This window comes from Oryctolagus cuniculus, chromosome 13 (assembly GCF_051225735.1).
Source record: "Oryctolagus cuniculus isolate XC-2025 breed Fujian yellow rabbit chromosome 13, ASM5122573v1, whole genome shotgun sequence".
Classification (NCBI taxonomy): Eukaryota; Metazoa; Chordata; class Mammalia; order Lagomorpha; family Leporidae; genus Oryctolagus; species Oryctolagus cuniculus.
Window position 1 is genome coordinate 82,079,942 of NC_142879.1, and position 7,828 is coordinate 82,087,769.

The 7,828-nt window shown below is 38.2% G+C and overlaps 1 long non-coding RNA gene across 2 annotated transcripts in view; it reads right to left on the bottom strand.

Annotated features, from left to right (window-relative positions):
• Positions 1–3,770, bottom strand: part of LOC149122701 (uncharacterized) — a 31,009-nt gene extending 27,239 nt beyond the window's left edge. For both annotated transcript variants that reach the window (XR_016219355.1, XR_016219354.1), the window contains exon 1: positions 3,419–3,770. This is a non-coding gene — a long non-coding RNA (uncharacterized LOC149122701). The remainder of the gene's footprint in view (positions 1–3,418) is intronic.
• Positions 3,771–7,828: the final 4,058 nt, after the last annotated feature.

Here is a 7,828-nt window from a genome sequence, read left to right on the forward strand (position 1 = left end):
ACACAAAGTAACACTACAATATAGGAGGCCAGCATTGCAAGCAGTGGCCAATCCCATTGCAAACTAATGTGTGCCACAAACACTAGTCATTTCAGATCCATCATTAAAATATTTAGTCATATACCTCTGTTGCCTCATCATGTATTTTTCTATTAATTTAGTTCATAATTTTATTGTTTAAAAAGACAAACAATATACACCTTGAAGTTTTAGACATAACCATTTGATAAGAAGAGGAAATCAAAGGGATACAAATTAAAAAGTGGGAATTCAGATTATTTCTATTTGAAAATGACATGGTTCTCAATATAGGGAAGCCAAAAGAGTCCACTTGTAAATGATTAGAATTCATAAAAAACTTTGTTAAAGTAGCATAATATAATAGTAACACGTAAAAGTCAATAGCCTTTCTATACCCAGACATTGCCATGGCCAAACATCTAAACAGAAAGATTTCCAATAAACAACCTAAGTATCCATCTCAAGAGTCCTAGAAAACAAGAATAAGCCAAATACAAGATGAAATGAATAGCATAGGTCATAAATGGAATGTTAACATTAAAGATAAGCAAAATAAAATTTTATTTTTAATAGAAGAAACAATCCTTTCGCTAGGTTATAAAAACTAGGTTCAAGTAAATAAAATCAAAGAAGGGGAAACTATAATGCATATCACAGATATAATAGGCATCACTAATTTATATTAAAAAGGATAAATGAAAAATTTTAAAAAAATTGTTTATTTGTGGATACATATAACCTACCAAAACTGAGCCAAGTAGATATAACATATCTGAGAATCCAGGTCTCCCATGGGGCTGCGGCTTTGGGTGATGATCATTGTGAATGTTGTTCTTTAGCTACAGCCAACATGCTCTCGATGCAGGATGTTGGTCATAGAGGAAGCCACCTGCTAGCAAGAGGTAGGAAGTACACAGTGACCTTACTTTCTGCTTGCTGTCGCTGCCAATCTATAAATGCCCTTTAGAAGAAGCCTATTGGCAGCCAGTGGTGGTTACAAGATAGCAGAATAGGGAGGGAGCGTATTTCTCTAGCCCAGGGGAAAATGGTTTTAAAAAAGTGGTAGTCTTGGGGAAGAGTTATGAAAAAAAGGCAGAGGAAACTCTATTACATGGAGGGCATGGGCTCGCATGGCTCAGGACTCCAATATCCAAGAGCCTATGCACCATTGCTGCAAAGTGAGGTGAGACAAGACGGCAGTAGCCTGAGACTCTGGTGAAAAAGCAGAAGGAAGACCCTAGAGGAAGTGAGGTTTGAAGCTATATGAGGGAAAGTGCACCAGCCTAACTGGAGGAGAGAGAAAAAAAAAGAGGGTATGAACACATTTCTCTCTGATCACCTTACAAAGCCATACAAGCCAATAGAGCAGGCACCAATTTGGACATACATAAAAGCTGCACCAACTCATTTCTGTGCCCAGCAATCAGCCGACTGGAGATTACTGACTCCAGTGGGGAGAAATAACAGAAGGTTAGGAGCTTGTGAATGTGTGAAGCTTCAGAACTGTGACTGTGGAAAAAAATGAGTGTGTGTGGAAGAACTCATGGTGTGCATGAGACTTTGAGCAGTCTCAGTGGGACACCACAAGCTCCAGAAGTCCTGGGCACCTGGTTAGAGACATTGCTGGAAAATCTTAACTTATACTGAGGATTGCACAGATCCTTTGTGCGATCCTTGGGACAGAGCAGAGGAATATTATATCCACTTTGGCTGGTGCTCAGGCACTGGACTCCATCAAGAAGAAGAGCTCAGCTGAGCAGAAATAATTCCATTCTGATTAAAAAAAGAGAGTGACGATTTACCATGTCAAACCTGAGAGTATCAACTTAGGCATGCCCTTAACTCTAGAGAACTGAACAGAGCTCTCTGGCTACATCCACTGCAAGCCTCTAGACATTCACTGAAAGCAGACATTCCACTTATCTATAGAGTCATAGTACAAGGATAAAAGACGCCAAAGTGGGGGGAAAAAAAAGAAGAAACCAACGAGTACCTCCACAAATGCTGAACAACAAATGCAACAACCCAAAGGACAAGAATAAGGAAGACAACATCATGCTCCCAAAAGAACAGAACACTTCATTACAAGATTATGAAGATGATGAGATAGAAGAAATGCAAGAAATAGAATTCCAAAAATTAATGATAAGATTATACAGAAGTAATCAAAAGCAAAAGCATGGACTACTAAAATCCATGGAGAACATGAAAGAAAATCTCTCATGAAATTAAAATCCTTTTTTTATTTTTTTATTTAGTAAATATAAATTACCAAAGTACAGATTTTGGATTACATGTGCTCACCCCTTAACTTCCCTCCCATATGCACACCTCCCATCCCCCACTCCCTCTCCCATTCCATTCACATCAAGATTCATTTTTAATTATCTTTACATAAGAAGATCAATTCAGTATATATTAAGTAAAGGTTTCATCAGTTTACACCCACACAGAAACACAAAGTGTAAAAATACAGTTTCAATACTAGTTATAGCATTACTTCACATTGGACAACACACTAAGGACAGATCCCACATGAGAAGTAAGTACACAGTGACTCCTGTTGTTGACTTAACAATTTGACACTCACAAATGAACTCTCAAATTTATAAACCATTTTATAGCCAGCAGAATCTGATCTTCTGAGATATTCTCAAATGCTACAAGTTATCATTTGACTAAACCACATTTGGATGCATAATGCAACTACTGTGTGTTCAACAGTTTATTTGATTCTCAGTTCTCACACCAGTTAGCTTGGGGTTGGGGAGTGAATGATTGGCTTTGACAAAGATTTTACTCTCCACACAAGGGTGTGAAGGCATTTAATCCCAATTAGGAGAGATTAATCATTGGGAACAGGTGGGACCCTAATGAAGTGATTAGGCTAAATCAATTCATGTGATTATTGAGTGACTGCTTATTCCCAGGTGTGTGCTATAGAAACTACTTCATATTTGAAGCTCCTGCAATTTCATTATTTTTCATTTGGTCTCTGTGCCACCCAAACCTCTGCCAACAAGATGACCCTCAACAGATACTGCCCTCCGACCTTTGGACCAAACCAAGAGACAAATACCATTTCTTTCTAAATGACTGAGTCTGTACCATTCTGTTATTAGCATCAAACAAAACCTGACTCAGAACCTAGGAAGAGCTGTGCTGACAGCACTGAATTGTAAACTAGTGACCTCGTTTCTCAACCAAAGGATATCAGATCCCATGTGGAAGTTCATTTCCCCATGTGGATTCTGTAATCACCATCAATTTGGAAAGCTGTGAGGCCCCAGGGTTCACACAAACCCTTTTCCTTTAGACACAGGACAGGACATCAGGGTCCTGGCTACTGGCCCAGCTCCCCTCCTGTGCCCATAGAATACTGGTCTCTGACACTCACCACTTTCCAGCTTCCAATGAGTCCCAGCATCCTCCTGAGGGCTCCTGAGTGTGGTGAGGGAAGTTCACAGAGCAGCAATGGGTGAAACACCCGAGACCTCTCTCAGGAACTAACCCAGAATGCCTAACATTGGGATGCCAGAAAAGAAGACGCTGTGTGGTTCAGCAGTGTTGCCTTTGAACACCTGATTTTAAAGTCTGCCCTAACAATGCATAACATCAGAGAACACACAGCCCATCCAAATGCTCCTAGCATGAGGGCCATAGCTTGGGGTTGTGGCAGGTGGGGGCAGAGAGGAACTCTGCTTGGTCTCAGGTCTGAAACTGCCTCATCTTTGCAGCTTGATCCTCCCAACAGCAGGGGCCACTCTCACCTCCCTGATGATCATGACATCAGAGCACTGTCCCTCCCTCCTTTTTCCAGGACCCTATTAAAATCTTGTGACCCTTGGACTTTCAATAATGGTCTCGCGTGTAACAGAATGCTGAATCTTTCCGGTATTCTGGGTCTTTATATTATTTATATTCTTGGCTCCTTTTTAAGGTCATTTGACTTTTTTTTAAAAAAATTGACTCCAGGACTATTTTAAGATACTAAAACATACATTACATAGATTGACCTCGCTTTCTCTTGTATCTATTACAGATATTCACTTGTAGTTCTGTATTCTGTAATTTAATATTGTTGCCTGTTTCATTCTTACTGGCATGCATTGGGTTTATATATTGATCTTATACACAGTAATCCTGCATAATTCTCTGGTCAGTTTTTATTTGTTTTGAATTTTATGGGAGTATCTCCGTATATAATAGTTTAATTAACATTTATTGATGGTTTTGCTGCTTAGAAGCATATCCTTATACATAAAATTTTCTGTTTTTTAAATTTCCTAACTGCACATCTGGACATTGTTGAAGACAGAAAATAAAAGGAGAGCAGCTTATACAGCTGTGTTCTGAGGGAGATAGCTTTCAGTGTTCTATGACAATTATAAATAAAGATATGATTTAATTTCTTTTCTGAATGCAGTATTACATTGATGCCACTGTCAGATCAAGACATGAACTAAAAAGGAACTTAAAGAACATATCTTTATAAACATATCTTTATAAAATGAGGTACAAATATTTTAAGCAACATGTTAATATAGAGCAAACTATGAAATCACAAGAGATCGATAAAAAAGCAAGATAGAGTCAAAGATGCCAAGGTGTTTAACATTTCAAAATAAATCATGTAAATAATTCATGTGGAAGAGAAACACAAAAAAATCACACGGTAACTGCAATTAAAAGATGAAACGTTTTGAATAAAATTAAGCATCTAATCACAAACATAAACTGTAAGTAAAGCAGTAAAAATAGTTACTACTTACTATAACTAAGATGGGCTGCAATGCACCTATAATATAAAGCATAATTGTCATAGAACACTGAAAGCTATCTACACAGAGGTTGTAGCACTATCTGGGATTGCGATAGCCACAACACACCAGCTTTTTTTTTTTTTATCCAGGAGTATCTGGCCAAGTTGTTGTGGTTTTTGGGTGAAATTTAACCAAAAAATCACCGTGAAAGTGGTTTTGGAGAAAAGCACAATTTTTCTGTTCAGTAAATACATCCCATGTCATGTTTACAAACACAAATATCATGTTTCCTTGCTTTCTGAAGCTTTCTGCATAAAAACTCGAATGTGTGGAGGATTTGACTCCATGTGGAACCCATTAGTGTTTGCCGGCAGAAAACAAAAAGTGTCATGCTAAAATGCATTCAAAACCTTAAAGTTCATAGAGAACGTCCAGAAAACACAAACACAGAGGCTGTAGCAAGATCTGGGATTGAGATCGCCATCACTCACCAGATATTTCTGCGTTCATCCCAGTGTATCCGGATAAATTGTTGTGGAATTCGGGTGAAATTTAACCAGAAAATCGACCTGAAAGTGGTTTTGGAGAAAAACACAATCTTTCTGTTCGGCAAATGCATCACATGTCTGGTTCACAAACACAAATATCATGTTTTCTAGGGTTTCTGAAGCTTTCTGCCTAGAACACTCGAATGTGTGAAGGATTTGATTCCAGGTGGAACCAATTACCCTCTGTGAGCCAAAAATAAAAAGTGTCATCCTAAAATGCCTTCAAAACCAAAGTCCATAGAGAATGTCCAGAAAACACAAACAAACACACAGGCTGTAGCAACATCTTGGAATGAGATAGCCACAACATGCCAGATATATCTGCTTTCATCCCGGAAAATCCTGACAAATTGTTGTGGAATTCAGGTGAAATAAAAAAAAATAAAACACCATCAAAGTGGTTTTGTAGATAAGGAAAATCTTTCTTTTCGGCCAGTGGATCCAATGTCATGTTTTCAAATACAAATATCATGTTTTCTCAGGTTTCTGAAGCTTTCTTCCTAGAACAATCGAATGTGTGGAGGATATGATTCCATGTGGTAACAATTAGCATTTACCAGCAGAAAACAAAAACTTACATGCTAAAATGCATTCAAAACTGTAAAGTCTGTAGAGAATGTCCAGCAAACACAAGCAAACACAGAGGCTGTAGCAAGATCTGGGATTGAGATAGCCACAACCCACCAGATATTTTTGTTTTCACCAGGAGTATCTCGACAAATTGTTGTGGTTTTCGGGTGAAATTTAACCAAAAAATCACCGTCAAAGTGGTTTTGGAGAAAAGCGCAATCTTTCTGTTCGGCAAATGCATCCCATGTCATGTTTACAAACACAAATATCATGTTTAATCTGGTTTCTGAAGCCTTCTGCCTAGAAAACTCGAATGTGTGGAAGATTTGACTCAATGTGGTAGCAGTTAGCCTTTGCCAGGAGAAAACAAAAACTTACATGCTAAAATGCATTCAATACCATAAAGTCCATAGAGAATGTCCAGAAAACACAAACAAACACAGAGGTTGTAGCACGATCTGGGATTGCGATAGCCACAACACACCAGCTTTTTTTTTTTTTTATCCAGGAGTATCTGGCCAAGTTGTTGTGGTTTTTGGGTGAAATTTAACCAAAAAATCACCGTGAAAGTGGTTTTGGAGAAAAGCACAATTTTTCTGTTCAGTAAATACATCCCATGTCATGTTTACAAACACAAATATCATGTTTCCTTGCTTTCTGAAGCTTTCTGCATAAAAACTCGAATGTGTGGAGGATTTGACTCCATGTGGAACCCATTAGTGTTTGCCGGCAGAAAACAAAAAGTGTCATGCTAAAATGCATTCAAAACCTTAAAGTTCATAGAGAACGTCCAGAAAACACAAACACAGAGGCTGTAGCAAGATCTGGGATTGAGATCGCCATCACTCACCAGATATTTCTGCGTTCATCCCAGTGTATCCGGATAAATTGTTGTGGAATTCGGGTGAAATTTAACCAGAAAATCGACCTGAAAGTGGTTTTGGAGAAAACCACAATCTTTCTGTTCGGCAAATGCATCACATGTCTGGTTCACAAACACAAATATCATGTTTTCTAGGGTTTCTGAAGCTTTCTGCCTAGAACACTCGAATGTGTGAAGGATTTGATTCCAGGTGGAACCAATTACCCTCTGTGAGCCAAAAATAAAAAGTGTCATCCTAAAATGCCTTCAAAACCAAAGTCCATAGAGAATGTCCAGAAAACACAAACAAACACACAGGCTGTAGCAACATCTTGGAATGAGATAGCCACAACATGCCAGATATATCTGCTTTCATCCCGGAAAATCCTGACAAATTGTTGTGGAATTCAGGTGAAATAAAAAAAAAATAAAACACCATCAAAGTGGTTTTGTAGATAAGGAAAATCTTTCTTTTCGGCCAGTGGATCCAATGTCATGTTTTCAAATACAAATATCATGTTTTCTCAGGTTTCTGAAGCTTTCTTCCTAGAACAATCGAATGTGTGGAGGATATGATTCCATGTGGTAACAATTAGCATTTACCAGCAGAAAACAAAAACTTACATGCTAAAATGCATTCAAAACCGTAAAGTCTGTAGAGAATGTCCAGCAAACACAAGCAAACACAGAGGCTGTAGCAAGATCTGGGATTGAGATAGCCACAACCCACCAGATATTTTTGTTTTCACCAGGAGTATCTCGACAAATTGTTGTGGTTTTCGGGTGAAATTTAACCAAAAAATCACCGTCAAAGTGGTTTTGGAGAAAAGCGCAATCTTTCTGTTCGGCAAATGCATCCCATGTCATGTTTACAAACACAAATATCATGTTTAATCTGGTTTCTGAAGCCTTCTGCCTAGAAAACTCGAATGTGTGGAAGATTTGACTCAATGTGGTAGCAGTTAGCCTTTGCCAGGAGAAAACAAAAACTTACATGCTAAAATGCATTCAATACCGTAAAGTCCATAGAGAATGTCCAGAAAACACAAACAAACACAGAGGTT